This window comes from Macaca nemestrina, chromosome 5 (assembly GCF_043159975.1).
Source record: "Macaca nemestrina isolate mMacNem1 chromosome 5, mMacNem.hap1, whole genome shotgun sequence".
Taxonomy (NCBI): Eukaryota; Metazoa; Chordata; class Mammalia; order Primates; family Cercopithecidae; genus Macaca; species Macaca nemestrina.
In genome coordinates, this window is record NC_092129.1 from 134,120,162 (window position 1) to 134,136,683 (window position 16,522).

Sequence of the window (16,522 nt, forward strand, 5' to 3'; positions counted from 1 at the left end):
TTGGTATAAAAATAATAATCATTTTAAAAAATAAATTCTATTACATATATTGCAGCTCTTTGCTGTGAAAGAAAATCACCCAAGTTTCTCAAAAGCCAATGTTGAAATTTAAGATCGCTAAGGTTGTAATATACTTGTTAAGTACATATGTTCTGTCTGGAGATCTTAATATTTTAATACTCTACCCTAATATGATGGTTAATTTTGTCAACTTGACTGAGCCATGGGTTCCCAGATATTATAATAGCTCAAACAGTATTCTGAGTGTTTCAGTGAGGGTAGTTTTGAATTAGATTACTATTTAAACTGGTAGATTTGCCCTCCTGAATGTGGGTGGGCCTCATTCAAACATTTGAAGACCTAAACAGGACAAAAAAGCTCTGTCCTCAGTGAAGGAGGATTGCTTCTGCCTGGTTGCCTCTGAACTGGGATATTGGCTCTCCCCAGCTTTTGAACTTGAGCTGAAACATCAGCTATTCCTGGGCCTCGAGCCTGCTGGCCTTGAGCCTGGACCTATATAGCCCTGCTGTTTCTCAGATCTTTGGACTCAACTGGAACTGCATCAGCTCTCTTGGGAGTCCAGCTTTTGAACTCACCTGCAGATCTGGGACTTGCCAACCTCCATAATCATGTGAGTCAATTCCTTATTAACATCAATCTCTCTCCACACATACACACACACACACACACACACACACACACACACACACACACACACCATATTGGTTATGTTTTTCTGGAGAACCCTGACTAATACACCCAGTAATTTTCAAGAAATTTAATCTGAACATGAAAGCAAAAAAAAAAATTCCTTGAATTATAGCACATGAGATTTAGGTTAGACTTAAGTAAAAACTTAATTGACCTAGTTAGGAGTCTCTAGGTGAATTAAAGGGGATGATTTTGAGACAATCTCAGGATATGAATTTAATGAATCAGAGTAAACTACTTGCTGCAGATCTATTTAGAGAATAGTCTGATGTTGAGAGAATGACTTACAACACCCTGTGTGTAATCAGGTTCAGAAAAGCCCATCTCTCCACTTCTCCATAGAGATCATCATGAAGACTGTTGAAGAACCGACAGAAAGGATTGGGGTGTGTTAGCCCTCTGCTACAGGGCAGAATATGGCCAAAACCAAGCACCACAAACGGTCTGCACTATAGACAGAATGTTTAACAGATTTGCTTGAGAGTTATGGCTACAGTTTAATCTAAAATATTAATAAATCTCATGGAGAAAGATTCCAAATAAATAGTGTAGTTACTTGTCCTTAAGGAGGTGGAACATAACTTCTCTCTCCTTATTGTGGGATCACTCAGAAAATTCCTTCCAAAAGAGTTGCATGTAAAAGGGGAAAAAAAGAGTAACATGAAAATGGAGAAACTTGACAAACTTTTTTTTTTTTTTTTTTTTTTTTTTTGAGATGGAGTCTCACTCCGTCGCCTAGGCTGGAGTGCTGTGGCGCGATCTCGGCTCACTGCAAGCTCCGCCTCCCGGGTTCACGCCATTCTCCTGCCTCAACCTCCCGAGTAGCTGGGACTACAGACGCCCGCCACCACGCCCAGCTAATTTTTTGTATTTTTTTAGTAGAGACGGGGTTTCACCATGTTAGCCAGGATGGTCTCTATCTCTTGACCTCATGATCCACCCGCCTCGGCCTCCCAAGGTGCTGGGATTACAGGTGTGAGCCACTGTGCCCGTCCAACTTTACAAATCTTAACTCAACCAGGTGATCAAGGCCAACATCAACAAACATAAATGATGTTGATAGTATGTAGTTGATAGAATGTAATGAACATGGCCTTTTACTCATGTGTGTCTCTTTTCAAAAACCCATAGGCACAGTGTATGCATGAGATAAAAAACAGATGAATCCCAACTGAGGGACATTCTCCAAAATATCTGAGTAGTGCTCCTCCAAGGTGTCAAAGTCATCAAAATCAAAGGAAATTTGAGAAACTATCACAGCTACAAGGAGCTCAAGGAGACTGAACAATTACATCTAATCTGATTTCCTGAATAAGATCCTGGCACAGAAAAAGGATATTCATAAAAACTAAGTAAACATGAATAAAATATGGACTTTAGTTAATAATAATGTATCAGTATGGGCTCATTTGTTCACAGGGGATACTGGGTGTGGAATATATGGTAACTCTATTATCCCACTTTTCTGGAAAACTAAATACATTCTAAAATAAAAATTTCATTAAAAAGTAAGAAAAAACTAATAAAATGATGTTTTAAAACTGCAAAAATACAATGTAAGTTTAAATTTAATTAAAACAATATTGAAATTTAGTTAAAATAATATTGAAAATATATAATATTTTTATAAATTGCTATTACTTTTGTATACATGTATAATATTTTACAATAATTAATTACATATACTATTCCACCAATATAACTGTCTATCATATACTTAAATGTTCACCCAGTTTTAAACTGATGGGAAATATAGGAAGATCACTTTAGACAAAGCTTGTATTTATCTGTCTGTATATCTCTTTATTTATAGATACAGTGTTTCATTTGATTTTGTATATGACATTTAAAATTTAGTTCCTGAATTTTTACTGCTAGAGATGGAATTTGGTTACTTAGAGCTGGACAAAAAACAGTAATTTGTAAACAAATATGTATTTCAAACATTTGGTAAGAGTTAATACAATTTTCTTACCATATGTCTTAAGAGATTTGAAACTCACCAGTAAGCCTTAATGCTCTTTCCAGCTCCGAAATATAACTTTTCTGTAACTTCCCTAAAAAATGAGCTTATAATGAAAGTCAAACATGTAACACTCAGTTCTCAAAATTGCCCGTGCTGTGACACTGTAAATGCTAAAAAGACTTCTCAATTCAATTTGACTAGATGCCTGAAGCTATACTTGATACTAGAGTAGTATTAAATTATCCTACTTTTATGTCAAATAGAATGATTATCTATCTGTCTATCTGTCTATCTATCTATCTATCTATCTATCTATCTATCTATCTATCTATCTAATTTATCTCTCTCTCTCTAATGTGTATGTGTCGAGGAGGAAGGGGGAGAGAATATAGGGTAATAATAATAAATGGATTCTTATTCAATGATAAATGCAGCAAAATACAAAGAGACAGGTCAAAATCATCCTATAAGTCAAAAGATACAATAGGAATAGCAATAGCTATCATTTACCGAGTGCTTTCTTGTTGCAATCACCATAATAAGTACTTTTATTACATTAATTTACCCTGTCCAGCAATGAGAGAGTTGGTAGTTGTGGTTGATACTATTATCACATGCCACATCAGGAAGAGGAAACTGAACACAGGGAGATTTAATAACCTGCTCACAGTCACACAGTTAGTTAGAGGTAGAATTCTAACCAGGTATCTAACATGAGGGTATACATCATAGGAGAAAATATCACCTGATCTGGACCTGTTATTTCTAAAGAAAGTACTTCTCTCGTGTTAGTTTTTTACGATTTCCCACTTGCTGACTTAGAGGTTAAAATTTTTAAGTTAATTTCAATTAACATTAACAATAAACTATGAAAAAAATTAAAACAATCTCATCTGCTATAACATCAGAAAGGGCAAAATACTTAAGCATAAATGTAATCAAGGATATGAAAGATCTGTACACTGAAAACTATAAGACACTGGTGAAAGAAATTGAACAAGACACAATAAATGGAAAGATATTCCATGTCATTGGAAGAAATAATATTGCTAAAATGTCTGTACTACCCAAAGCAGTCTACATATTTAATGGTACTCATAGCAAAATTTTAATGTCATTTTTCACAGAAATAGAAAATTCATATGTAACTAAAAAGTAGCCAAAACAATCTTGAGCAAAAGAACAAAGCAGGTAACATCACATTTCCTGATTTCAAACTATATTACAAAGTAATAGTAATCAGAACAGTACTGGCATGAAAACAGACACATAAACAAATGGAGCAGAATAGAGAGTTCACAAATATGTCCACAAATCAATGGTAAACTAATTTTTGACAAGAGTGCCAAAAATAAAATAGTGTACAGAAAACTGAGTATCAACATACAAAAGAATGAAACTGGACCTTTATCTTGCACTGCACATGAAACTTAACTTGAAGTGAATTAAAGACTTAAATGTAAGCATGGATATTGTAAAACTCTTAGAATAAAACAAGGCACAAGTTCTTTGAAACTGGCTTTGGCAATGAAATTTTGGATCTGATACCCAAACCAGAGGCAACAGAAGTAAAAATAAACAAGTGAGACTACATAAAACTAAAAAGTTTGTGCATAGTAAAGGAAACAATCAACCAAATGAAAAGGAATAGGAGAAAATAGTAGTAAGCCATACATCAGATAAGAGGTTAATATCCAAAATATATAAGGAACTTATATAATGCAATAGCAAAAAATATTTAGATATTTAATTGCAGCATTTTTCTCTTAGTTGTGTAGCTATACTAAAAACTTTTTTTCTTTTATATACCAAAGTTTATCTGTAGCTAAAAGTTCCAGGGTAAAACTGTGATGCTACTGTAGATGCAATCTTCAATGGGATTCCCTTGATCAATTTCAGTATTAGAATATATGCACCCTAACACGAATAAATTCATTATATTTCTTTTTTTTTTCTTTTTTTTTTTTTTTTGAGATGGAGTCTCGCTCTGTTGTCCAGGCTGGAGTGCAATGGCACGATCTCAGATCACTGCAACTTCCACCTCTCCACCTCCCGGGTTCAAGCAATTCTACTGCTTCAGCTTCCCGAGTAACTGGGATTTTAGGCACCTGCCACCATGCCTGGCTAGTTTTTGTATTTTGTATTTTTATTTTTTTTTAGTAGAGACAGGGTTTCACCATGCTGTCCAGGCTGTTCTCAAACTCCCCACATCAGGAGATCCACCAGCATTGGCCTCTCAAAGTGCTGGGATTATAGGCATGAACCACTGCATCCGGCCAATTCATTATATTTCTAATCTATAATCAAAGGTGCCTAATCTGTTTATTCTTTGGATTTCAGAATCCAGTTAAATTCCACATGCTTCAAATATGTATCCATATAAACATTCTTAAATTTGGGACTCTATGAAAGTATACTGAGATTGACTAATGTCATGTTTTAATCAGTAGATTACACTGTGTAATTGGATTTTTTGATGGTATTAAAATTCATGGACTACTGTAGGTACCAACCTTTTCTTTCTTTTCACTGCTTGAAAATGAACCATGGAATCTCTTTCCCTACCACTGGAAAATATCGTAAGCATATTTCATACCTTTCTGGTTAGATGACTGTGATGGTTGATATTGAGTATCAATTTGATTGGATAGAAGGATGCAAAGTACTGTCCCTGGGTGTGTCTGTGAGGGTGTGGCCAAAGGAGATTAACATTTGAGTCAGTGGATTTCGAGAGGCAGACCCACCCTCAGTCTGGGTGGACACCCTCTAATAAGCTGCCATCATGGCTAGAATAAAGCCAGCAGAAGAACAGTGGGAGGACTTGACTTGCTGAGTCTTCCAGCCTTCATCTATCCCCCGTGCTGGATACTTTCTGCACTTAAATATCAGACTCCAAGTTCTTCAGCTTTTGGACTCTTGGACTTACACCAACAGTTTGCCAGAGACTCTCAGGCCTTTCACCACAAACTGAAAGCTGCACTATTGGTTTCCCTACTTTTGAGGTTTTGGGATTTGGGCTGATTCACCATTGGATTCTTGATCCTCAACTTGCAGATGGCCTATTGGGGACTTCATCTTGTGATCATATGAGTCAATTCTCCTAATAAGCTCACTTCATATCTACATATATCCTATGAGCCCTGTCCCTTTAGATAACTCTGACTAATACGGTTACTTTGGGTCTCATTATAATCTCAAATTTACATCAAAACCTCAATTTCGCATCCAATTCCACACTTCAATCCTACCAATTTATTCCTTGAAATATACAGTGGACATTGGTGGGATGTATGTATTCTTTTATTTCATTTGTCCTTGCCCTTTGATTTCTCCACAACCCTCCTGTTGTTGGTTCTTTAAAAGTTAGGAAACGAAATCTGAGAAATTCCAATTCTACTGGAGGGAATGATAGAGCAGAAAAAAAGGGAGAGGGAATCAAATGAAAAGTGATGAAGTTTGATCTTGTTCCTTAAAGTTCTTTTTCCATGGCTTCCACATGCTGGCTGTGTTTTTGAGGGATTCACTTCTTGGTTCTTTATTACCTTATCATGAACACATGTACTACATTATTCACCAATGATGTACTCTTTAGTTAGTCTTCTATAATCTTTCTCAGCACTTGAGCTTTGATTTACCCCATCAGCCTTTCACAGGTGGGGTTTATAGCCCAGGCAGGCTGCCTTCTTGGGCAGGTCAAAGCAATATAAGTCCAGTTACTTTCTGTAGCATAAAATTGATCCACAGAATGCTCATACAATTTTTTTTTGCCAGTTAGTAATTGCAGATTGTCTGTTATTCCCTCTGTTTTTACCCTGCTATTTTGTTACCTTTGTCAATTCCTGACTTTGAATCTCTATGAGCTATAAACAGACCCCTAGTTCCACTGTCAGAATACAGAAGAACTGGGATTCTGCAGATCAGCCATTATTTATTAAAAAAAGGGAGACACAGATCCTCCTAAGCGTAGAAACAGGATGCTCCTAGACCCCTTTTCACTTAGCCCAGGAAGCCTTCTGTTTCATTCTGAATATCAGTTCATACTCTGCTAAAAGCTCTCCTCTTCTGGGACTCTCTTCAATTCTGTCCATGTAAGTTTCTAACATATTTCTGATTTTCTCTCAAACAGCTTTGATCAGAAGGTAGTAGCTGGAAGGGTCTTGCTCCTTATAATTCATTGATGTCTCTCTAGATCACAAATAATGAATACTTTTTAGAAGGGAGTAAGAGAAAGAGAGGGAGAGATAAAGAGGGGAAGGAGGGAAGTAAAGAAGGAAGAAAGCAAAGAAGGGAGGGAGGGAGGGAAGGAAGGAAGAAGTACTTACCTGGCACAAATTTGTAAGAATAAAATTTTAGGGAAAAAACTAAAGTCATTCATACATATTGGCCTTTTCTAAAACAAAAGCAAAGGTTATGTGGACAATTAGGATTGAGAGCTATAGGTAAAAATGTGATTTTTTTTATTTTTATGATTACTAATTCAAAGAAAACTACATAGAAAGTGCTAGTGTGTGTGTGTGTGTGTGTGTGTGTGTGTGTGTGTGTGTATTTCCTTCTAGTTGTCTTAATGTTCTTTTCTACGTTGCCATATACTATAGGAGAAACTTAGATAAGAACACCTGAACTTAGTTACCAAAGCTTTGCCTGAAAGATTCTCTTAAGTTCTATTATTACTTGGAAGTGATTTTAGAAAAGTGTAACCATGGTTTTCTAAGGGGTGAGATGGTGAAAGGAGGAATCAGAGGCCATGCCAATTCTAGAATAACCTGTATATTAGGAGAATATTTAAAATTTTCCAGTTGCTGTAATTCAAGAAAAAACTAAACTGCTTGTAATAATAGAGGTCCATTATGTATTCTCAGATGGTTGAAGTGTGAGTGAATTGTGGTACTTTGAAGATGAGGATCTGGACTAGTCTGAACTGATGTTTACTTTGATCATGTCTTAGAATTATAAAAGAGTGTTATGAATTTTCTAAAATGACATCTGTAATTGCTTGGTCTTGGGGTAAGATGAACTATATTTATGTTAATGATAATGAGCCTTTAACTTCATACCCTTCATAAAAAACACAACATAAAATTTAATGACCAACATGTCTGCATTATTCCTTTTACATTTTACCTTAGAAAAAGCATCTTTAAGTACAATAACTTTCAGGGCACTTGTAAGTCTCCTTATACTCAAGAGGAAAATGATCCAGTAATGAAAATACTGGCATTCCTTTGACAGAGTCTTTTGAGTCCTTGAATTTGCCTTTGGAAAAATCTCATTTAAATGCTGACCAGCTCTGCCCTTGCTCAGTTTGCATCTTTTACAGCATCATATTGAAAGACGATGAATCTGATTAGATAAGGACACAGATTCTTGGTGAACTGCTGTATCTGATTTTCTTTTGAGCCCATTTACATGATAATTGTCATGAATGTTTTGTGCAAGCACTTTACAATGTGCAGATATTTTAAAATCATGGTTAGCCACTAAAAAACATATGTTGGCACTTTCCTATGATAGTAAATCATAACATTACTTTCCTATGATAGTAAATAGTGACATTAATGCAAAGAAAGATTAGTCTACTTATCCTAATGCCTGATAACACATCATCTATTCTTTCTTCGTAGGCTGGCTTTTTTTAATTAGTTAAAGGCTTGTGTCACAAAGAAGACCGTGCTCATGAGATATCTTATCGAATTGAGGTGATGATTTAGTCATTCAGGTCTTTGCTTAGAATGATGTGTTTTTAGATGCTCAAATACTGACAAGACTGAAGAATGTTGCCATTTCTCAGGAGTCATTTATTAATTACCTACTGCATGCATGTTACTGCACAATGCTATGTAACACATTGTGGAGAGACACTAAGGAAAAAATATGGTCTCTGCTTTGAAGAATTTTCAGCCCAACTAGGGAAACATGATGGGGATACGAGGATGTGATTTAAGAATTTTTACAAAATTTCCATGAGTAAGCGAAAAATAATCTACCATATATCAGTTGAATGGTCTTAAAGAGGCTATTTGATTATGCTGAATCTCAGCCTTCTTGTTTATAAAATGGAGATGAAATTAATATCCTTTTAGTGGTTTGTGAAGACAGGTGCAGAAATTTATTTTCCAAATGAAAATGCTTGTAAAAAGTTCATTGGTAAGGTATGCATTTAAGGGTTGTGAGGTGAAGGAAATTATAACAATGTGATAATCAGAGTAAGCAACCTTGAAGGCTTAGAATTAGCAGAGGTTAAGGATATCAGAGATCATGTTGTTCAGTTCATGTTCTGCTCTAAGCAAGGCTGCCCAAACAGTTGTATTGTACATTGGGCCATGGATCATCTAGCTATTTAAGTTGAAATAGTTCAAAGGAAATCTGGCAGATTTGGAAGAATTAATTAGATGGAGGTGAATGAAGTGATTAGAAGGGATTTTTATGTACATATTATAATTTTGAGTAAACTTTTACTTAAATATATTTTGCACTCCCAAAACATGTAGATCTAAGTGTATAGCCCAACACATTGTCAAAGATTGAATAATCCCTTAAAATCAACACCCTGATCAAGAAATAGAACAGAAACTTCCTTAAAGTCAAGCCAGAAATGGCCCTCAAAGGGTAGCCATTATACTATATTTAATTTTGAAATTATTTTTTGTGCTTTTTTGTAAGTTATATGACTGAAACCATGTTGTATGTACTCAGTGGGCTTAGCTTAGCCTGTCGTATATTGTATTTTTTAGTTCTATCTATGTTTTTATATGTAGTAGTAACTCACTATTTCTCAGTATTCAATTTAGTCCATTGGATAATGTGCCACAATTAATTTATCAATTTTACTACAAAAGAACATTTGGGTTCTTTCCAGTTTTTCTTATTTTTAATTATTATTACAAATATTGCTCCTGCAAACATTTCTGTGCATGACATTTGATATTTGTGATATTTGATATACACATGTACAAATTTATGTTGTATAAATTTCTGGATCATGTTGTATGTGCATATTCAGCTTTAGAAGGTACTGCCAAACACTTTTCAGAAGTACAAATTCACATGTCCAGTCACAGTGTATGAGATTTTAATATATTCCACACCCTTACACACTGGTTTGATAAGTCTTTATAATCTTAGCTATCATAATGAATCTATAATAGAATCTCATTGTAGATTTAATTTATATTTCCTTAATGACAAATAACATTGAATATCTTTCCATACTGGTAAACTATTTGGATATACTCTACTTTAAAATGCCTGCTAGAATTTTTAACTCATTTTAAAAATTGGTTTAGTACTTGCATTTTCCTTTTTGGTTTATAGGAATTCTTCATATAGTTCGTATACAGGTCTTTTGCTGGATACACGTGTCGTGGAAATCTTCTCCCCCAGCTTGCCTCTTCACTCTTTATAATAGCATCTTTTGAGAATAAAACTTTTTAATTTTAATGTAATTTATCAATCTTTTTTCATTATTGATACAAGACTTTTAAAATAAAATACAAAGCTTTTGTATCTTGTTTCAAAGTCTTTTACGACCTTAATACAATTTATATATTCTCCTTGGTTGAAGTTTTATTGTTCTGCCTTTTACATTTAGATCTACTAAACACCTGAAGATGGATTTTGTTATAATGTCTGGAAGGAATCCAGGTATATATTTTTTCTAGATGGATAGTCGATTGTTCCAGCAACATTTATTGAAAAAACTGTCCTGTTATCATTGCACTACAGATTTTTTTTGGTTCTATATCTCGTGACTGATATGTACCCCTCTTTAAAAGCAGACTTATTTAGCTGGTTAATTCTATAGGTTTTATTAATGTTTAATGTTGTACATTGATTCTTTAGACTCTCATTCCTTGATTATGTTTTTAAGCTTTTTTTTTTTTTTCTTGTATTGTCTGTCCTAGTTACCAACAATCAAAAGTAATCTGAGATAGTGTTAAGTCAAACCCTACATTTAAGACCTATTTCGGATTTTGAGGGCAGTATGAATGCAGACCAAATGAAATTCTCCATTTGACATCATTTTATATTTCATGGGTAACATTAAATCACTCCAGAAACGTATGTGCCAGCTTATGGTTACAGATTCTCACGGGAGATGATTTCCCACCTGCCCCCAACACCAAGTTAGCAGAGAGCCTCAAACAAAAAAGTTAATTAGACATTTTGTTAATTCCCAACATTGCAACTTTAACTTTATTTTGCCTCTGCATATTTAGAGTGATCTGTGCTATGGTAGTTTGGATTATTTTAAATCAAATACTGTCTCTCCTAACTACGCAGTACAGTGTTTTCCTTAAGATAGCTTTACTTTAAAAAAAATTCTCATAAAAAGTTATATAATTCTTTTTTACTAAAGTTTCTTTCATAAATAAGGTAATGACTTTCTGAATGGATTGAAATTCCTAGAAGGCTGGCTATATACATGCTAGACAAGCCTCAAGGCAAAAGACAGAATTTCTGAATCCTGACCTAGAATTTATTTCCTATGCCCCAAATAAATTATGACTTGATTACTGATTCTGAAAAGTGAAAGTATTGTGCCATTTAACTCTTCAAATCAGTCAAAACCAGATCTTTAAGAGTCCATTTATGGATATAGTCATATGCAATAGGTTATCTTACTCAGTGAAAATTTTTAATAGAGTACCAATTGGTAATAACCTTTTGGATTATAGAAATCATGATTCATCTAACTAATGTTACAGATACTCTGAGTGGTTGGAAAATGATGGTGTGAACTTGCTTTGTAGTTAATTGAAATACATTCAAACTTAGCATTTTGTATTTTATAGCCTCAAGTCACGTACCAGCCATAAGCATAAGTACTCAACAAAGCTTCTTTGCTCACCATAAATTTGAGAATGGAGAACCTGGAAGTGGGGCAATGTGCCTTTTTTCTTGCAGAAACTTTACTGAATCTACAGGATCTGACTGGTTACAACAACTGATGTTTCCGTATTTTCCATTTGTCACATTTCTCTAAGGAACTCTCCAGTTCCACTTTTGAGAAACAAATGGGTTTGAAGTAATGAGTCAACCATAAAGGATAGTTCATGAGTATTCAAATGTGAATTTAATGTGAATGTAAACTTAAGATCAGATGTATTTGCAAAATTCATATCAGCAGAATTGTAAGTTACTAGGTCTCATTAGGCTTTTGTGCTTTTATTGTCGATGGCATCTGTATTAGTCCATTTTGTGTTGCTATAACAGAATAACTGGGACTGGGTAATTGTTTTTTAAAAAAGTTTATTTAGCTTATGATTCCAGTGACTGGGAAGTCCAAGAGCATGGCACTGGCATCTGCTAGGCTTCTGGCAAGGGCTTTCATGCTGCTTCAACTCAGTGCAGAAACCAGAAAGGAAAACCAGCAAAGAGAGATGCAGGAGAGTCTAGGTTTTTTTTTTCTCTTGAGAGAACTAGTCCATTTTCAAGAGAGCAAAAACTCACTGACTTTCTCAGGCTGACATTAGTCTGTTCATAAGGGTGATTCCCCCATAATCCAAATACCTCCTGACAGACCCCACATCCCAACACTATCTACATTGGGGATTAAATTTCAACATGAGTTTGGTGGGGGACAAACCACCACACACACACACACACACACACACACACATACACACACACACACAAAAGACTTATTGTTGATTTACAGGAAGTTTGAGTGGTCTGCATAGAAGATCAAGCCATAGCAACAGTCCTTTTCTCTTGGCTGTGAGCTACAGTAAATATTTATGTGCCTGCTGCTTCTAATGGTCAGTCCCAGAAGACTATTTAATACCATTCCTGTTTTTTTTAATACTTCAATTTTTATTGGTAAAAAATTACGGTGACTCCTCCCAAGTACATGTCCATTTTAATAGGTGATGTTTAAAAAGGATTCAAGGTTTAAAAATAACATCTCATAATAAAAAGATGAACAAAGCAGGTGCTAGATAGGCAAGGGACTTCTCTGACTCCTTCTCCCATTTGTGTCACATAGGAAGTCACTTTTTCTGTCACTTCAGCATCAGACTAATAGCCTCCAGTTCTGTTGAAGAAACAATCCTTTGACGTGCATGGGAGACTATGTTTTCTTGCTTTTTCTTTCTGTTTTTACCCTTGCTGACATAGCAAGCAAAGAAGCAGAAACCAATAGCAGGGATTCAGGCTCAGGAGAACTTAATATTTTTAGGATCAACCAGTAATTTACCAGTTAGCCAAAGTTTGTCTTCTGCTATCTGCCTTGAGCCATTGTGGTATAGAACAGAATGAAAATAAAATAGACCTTATTTACATACCTGTGTGTTTACTGTACATTTATTTGATAGTTCTCCAAACCCTATCAGTAGGAACTTGTAGATGCTTAGAATGTATAGAATGCTATATATTTTGACTATTTTCTTCCTCAGCCTGGTTTCTAGGTTAAAAATGAGCAAGTACAATGTTGCTATAAAAAATGGCAACATCATGTATTAAGTCCTCTGTGTTGGAGGCCACAATGCTGAAATATCCCTAATCAAAGATGTATTTAATCTGTCACGTTTTTCACTTTGGCTTTAAATATTTGATCTAGGGAGCAATTGTAGTATCCAGATATCTAAAGTGATGATCTATTTGGAAATCTTTGTTAAAACAAATACTAGCTTCACTCCCTTTGGTGATGTCAGGTTGAGACTAATTCCTCTGTAGGTGTGGATGATTTGTATTTGTTATGTATTGCTACATAATACATAACTATGAATTTTAGCAGGTTAAAACAAAACATACTAATTGTTTCACAGTTAATATGGGTCAGTAATCTGGGTACAATTAACTGGAGCCTCTACTTTAGGGTTTCCCATAGGCTATAATCAAGCTGTCGTCTGGGCTGTAGTCATCTTTAATCTTATAAAGGAAGAGATCTACTTTCAAGCCTAAGTGGCTCTTGGTGGAATTCAGTTCCTCATGAGTTGTTGGACTGATGGCTTCAGTTCCTCGCTGTCTGTTGAACACGTTGCAAGAAGTAATCTGACACTTTCCCAGGTGAAATGTTTTAAAAAGTTCTTAATAAGCAGATACTCCAAAATCATAGCATTCTGGTATTTCTTCAGGTGAAAATAAAGCAATGATTCATTTTAAGGTTAGTAATAGAAGCCTGAATTTCTCTTCTTTAAGAGTGTTGGTCATTCATCAGAATTGAAGACCTGAGTTATTATTTATTTGGAGAGTGTTAACAGGTAACAGGCCTGAAGTACTAGTATTTATTCATTATGGCTATTTCTTCCAGGAATACAAGGTCCCTGGACCACTCATAGGCTTGTACCATGTCCAGCTGAATACAGTACTTCTATTTGACAAATAGCTGAAAATCAATATTTGTATTTCAGGTCTGTCACTGAAATAAAACCTAAAATTTTCAAAACAAATATTTGCTAAAATATAAAATGTTTAATTGATAATGAATAGTTTAATATATGATACTTTATGAGATTTAACTCCATAGAAGCTAGTTGGAAGCTATTATCTTGTTAAAAATATGTAAAAATATTATCCAACAGTGAAAATTGAGGATGACTAGGAAAATTGAGGGGTGAAAAAACGCTACAAACAAGAGATGGAATTGATTTCTTCCTCCTTCTTTGTGCTCTGTCATCATTTTTATATTCCAATTACGAGGCATCGCAAACGTAAACCTCTGAGTTGTTTCATATTCTGCTCTCTAAATGGGACTCTCTCCTTTCAGATATCTGCAAGCATTGTCCTTCTCTCCAACCAAATCTATGCTAAAGGGGGGCACCATCCGTTTCTATCAGAGAGGCCCTTCCTCATCATTGAATTTAACAGAGTAAGATATTCTCCTCCATTACTCTCTGTCCTCTGACACTGTTTATTTTACTCCCTAATACTTATCATCATCTGACATACGTGCAAACACTGTTTTATTGCACTTTGTTTTATTGCATTTCACAGAGACTGTGTTTTTAAAAAATATTGATGATTTGTGGCAACCCTGTGTAGAGCAAGTCTCTCGGCACCATTTTTCCACAGCTGGTGCTCGCTTTGAGTCTCTGTGTTACATTTTGGTAACTCTCGCAATATTTCAAACCTTTTCATTATTGTCACATCTGGTTATGGTTATCTGTGGTCAGGGTTTTTGACGAAAATACAATTACTATTGTAATTAATTTGGGGCACCAAAAACTATACCCATATGACAGTGAATTTAATTGATGAATGTTGTATGTGTTCTGACTGCTGCACTGACCAGTCATTATTTTGTTTCTTTCCTTCTCCTTCGGCTTCCCTAGTCCTTGAGACTCATCAATATTGAAATTAGACCAATTAATAACCTTATAATGGACTTGAGGTATTCATGTGAATGGAAGGGTTATTGGCCTCTCACTTTACATCAAAAGCTAGAGATAACTAAGGCTAGTGAGGAAGGAATGTCCCAATCCAAGATATACTGAAAGCTAGGCGTCTTACACCAAATGGTTAGTTAAGTATTGAAAGCAAACGGAACGTTCTTGAGGGAAATTAAAAGTGCCATTCTAGTGAACACACACACATGCGCACACACACACACAAAAGACTTATTGCTGATTTACAGGAAGTTTCAGTGGTCTGCATAGAAGATCAAGCCAGCCACAACATTTCCTTAAGCCAAAGCCTAATCTAGAGCAAGACCCTAACTCTCTTCAGTTACACAAAGACTGAGATGGTTGAGGAAGCTGTAGAAGAAAAGTTTGAGGCTACCAGAGGCTTGTCTGTGAGGTTTAAGGAAAGAAGCCATTTATATAACATGAAAATACAAAGTGAAGCAAGTGTTGATGTATAAGCTACAGCAAGTTATCCAGAAGATTAGACTAAGACAGTGGATGGAGGTGGTCACACTAGACAATAGATATACAATGGAGATAAAACACCCTTTTTTAAAAAAAAAAAAACAGATGCCACCTATAGCTTTTATAACTAGACAGGAAAAGTCAATACCTGGCTTCAAAGCTTACTTTTATTAGGAACTAATGTAATTGGTGACTTCAAGTTGAAGACAATGCTTATTGACCATTCCAAAATTTATATGGCTTTTAACACTGATGTTAAATCTATCGTGCCTGTGCCATATAAATTGAAGAACAAAGCCTTGACAACAGCACATCTGTTTATAGCATGGTTTACTGAGTATTTTAAGCCTACTGTAGAGACCTACTGCTGAGGAAAAAACAGTCCTTTTAAAATATCATCGCTTATTAGCAATATACCTGTTCACCTAAGAGCTCTGATGAAGATGTGCAAGGAGATGAATGTTGTTTTCATGCCTGCTAACATAACAGTCATTCTGTTGCTCATGTGGCAAGGAGAAATTTTGACTTTCAAGTTGTATTATTTAAGAAATATCTTTTATAAAGCTATAATTGTCGTAGATAGTGATTCTTCTCATGGATCTAGGAAAAGTATATTTAAAACTTTCTGGAGAGGGTTTCCAGTTCTAGTTGCCATTAAGAACATTCATGATTCATGAGTCATGAATCATCATTCATGATTCAAGAAGTCAATAAATGAATATAAACAGGAGTTTGAAAGAACTTGATTTTAACTCTCATGGGTGACTTTGAGGGGTTCAAGAGTTCAATGGAGAAAGTCACTGAAGATGTGGTGGAAATAGAAAAAGAACTAGAATTAGAAATGGATACTTAAGATTATATTTGACTAAATTGCTGCAATCTTACAATGAAACTTGAACAAATGAAGAACTACTTCTAATGAATGAGCAAAAAAGTGGTTTTTAAGATAGAGTCTACTCCTGGTAAAGGTACTATGAACATTGTTGAAAAGATAACAAAAAATTTAGGATATTACATAAACTTAATTGATAGGCTA

The 16,522-nt window shown here is 35.0% G+C and overlaps 1 long non-coding RNA gene across 2 annotated transcripts in view; it reads right to left on the minus strand.

Moving 5' to 3' along the window:
- Positions 1-16,522, minus strand: part of LOC105490904 (uncharacterized) — a 129,083-nt gene that overhangs the window by 4,778 nt on the left and 107,783 nt on the right. Inside the window, exon 4 of one of the 2 annotated variants that reach the window (XR_011623674.1) lies at positions 9,964-10,085. The exons of the other annotated variant lie outside the window; for it this stretch is intronic. This is a non-coding gene — a long non-coding RNA (uncharacterized lncRNA). Of the gene's footprint in view, positions 1-9,963; positions 10,086-16,522 lie in introns of those variants that run through there. 2 annotated transcript variants of the gene reach the window in all.